This window comes from Protopterus annectens, chromosome 10.part0 (genome assembly GCF_019279795.1).
Source record: "Protopterus annectens isolate FY-2018-M chromosome 10.part0, PAN1.0, whole genome shotgun sequence".
NCBI lineage: Eukaryota > Metazoa > Chordata > Ceratodontiformes > Protopteridae > Protopterus > Protopterus annectens.
Genome location: NC_056744.1, coordinates 586,068,144 through 586,070,643, shown reverse-complemented (window position 1 = coordinate 586,070,643; position 2,500 = coordinate 586,068,144).

The window sequence follows — 2,500 nt, the reverse complement described above, 5'->3', positions numbered from 1 at the left end:
CTGAAACCAAAAATCCTGAGACCAAAATCTTAAAAGTTCAAAATAATACTGAAAACACACAGGATACAAACATTTACTGTATTCCAGCACAAGTACTACAGAAACATATTACTCTTCAACTATAAGCAGGGGGCAAGCTACCCTGCACTCCCATGTGGGGGCTGTGCCTTCCACACCTCTGAGATTGCACTTCACTACACTACGTAATATTGTTTGTCTTTTATTTGTTTCTGTATGTAAAATTATATCCACAATGTGAAAATGTTGCTTTCCTTTGAAAATGTTTGACTGGCACAACCCTATTGTATAGCTATTTTTCTTTTTCCCTTTCCATATCCAATTTTCACATTGAATTTCCTCTCTTTTTATAATCTTACATATATTATATATGTTGGTGCAAGCATATGTATTACTGTATTATCATGTTAATATCCTTTCTTTAAATCAATGTATTATTTTATTTTCATAATTCTGCATATAACTTTAACTAATGATTTACCTTATAGCTTTTCTTCATGGGACTCTTCTGAGAAAGGGCCATTAGTTCAGTTGGACTATCCCACTTACCAAAACTAAATAAACAAATAAAAATGCTGTTTAATGTTGACCAGTACATATAACCTAAAAAATACAGTAAAGCAAACAGCTGAAGTAGTAAAAGTTGATATGGAATTCTTTAAGCTGCAGAGAGCATGCAGTAGTAAAAGTTAATACGGAAATGCTCACAGAAATACAATTAAAAGGAAGACATAGAACAACATGGCAGGAAAAGGAATTGTCTCTTATTGACGTTTTATAGCCCTGTTACCAGTTAGAAAGCTCTCTGGGAGAGACATTTGCTTCTCAGTAAAGAGTGAATATTAAGGCCAATAATAGTATTCACTGTTACTGGTTAGTATCCAGAATGTTGACTGGGAAGAGACTTTTGCCTCTCTTTGAGAGAGAGAGTGTTGTCACCCAGGATAGTGACTCATCTATTCTGCCAGCTGAGGAGTTTGCAGGAAGAAACTGAGGAGCTGCAGTAAAATCCCTGTAAATTTGTTGGGAGAATTACATGAACTTTGTTTGAGATAATGTATAACTTCTATTGGGTTTGTGAAGCTAGATTTGCAAGATTTTATTTTTATTTAGGAGACTTTTTCTGCTATAGACTTAAGTTGAATTTCATTTTAACTTTATGCTTCATTATAAATAAACACACTAAACTTGAAGCTCTGTCTCCAGTATGTAAGCTACAATTTGCAATATATTCTGAATATGTAGACATAGACATATATACATACGATACATTATAGTGTGTTTGTGTATGTGCATGCATGCGTGTGTGTGCGTGCACATGTGCTTGAGTGGTCATATGTGTGTATATGTTTGTATGTGTGCATTGTTTACTTGAAGGTGATGGATTATTTTCCTACAAAAGTACTATTAAGGAATATCCAAATGTTTTAAATCTTATTTTGCATTATGAGTTACTGTTACATTAAGAAGTAAACAATATAGCTGTGCATGTGCATGTATATGTCCAACCTTACAGTTTTACTCATAAAGCAATATACAGTTATCCATATGGCTGGCACTAAAGGTAAAATACACAGTATTCATTGCCTAGTACCATATAACAGATATGATTACACGGCTCAGTCAGGAAATAAAACCTTTTTAGAATACCACTAACTCCAGTGAATAGGTATTATGTCCATCCAGTGTCTCTCATTCTTTTCAACAATGATCATGTTGATTGCTCTTACAAACTGAAAAGGCATGTTGAACATTAGCAGATATGAGCTGCAAATCGTGATGATGTATTTTTTTTTTTCACAGACAATAGTGTGATCTTGAGTCCATTTTGCTCGGATGTAGTATTCAGTGCTATATTTTGTCATATTAGTGCAAACTGAATGTTTACTCATTCAGCAGGTGAGTCAGAAAAATGTGTTTTATTACAGCATTTGACTGCATAGTAATGGCTGGGCCTATTAGATGAGGCATGTGTAGAATACAACAGCTTAAATTAAATCTCTACACTGCAGAGGTATTAGATTGACCGAGTAGACATGACAACAGCAGTTAAGTGTGCTTCAGGGATGTATGAATGCTTCACTGTCTGTGTTCTGATGATGTTGAATACTTTACAAGGAGAAACTGCACAACCATTTTAATTTCTTGAATGTATAGTAAAGACTTTTGGATTTTTTCACTGGATGACATAATTATGCATTTGTTTTTGATATATTTACTTCACAGCAATGAATTAAAAGCTGAAACGGGTATGGAGATCAAAACAGTTGTATAGAAAATGGAAGGTAGAGATGGAGAGCATATTTTATGGATTAAAAGAAAAGAATCCAATAAAAGAACAAAGTAAATTGCAACAGTATGGCAGTAAAAATATCCACACAGACTGATGATGCTGTCTGGTATAAAACAGTAACAAAGTAATTACACATTTCTGTGATATTATAATATATGCCTATGATATATTAATATGATATTAAAGAGC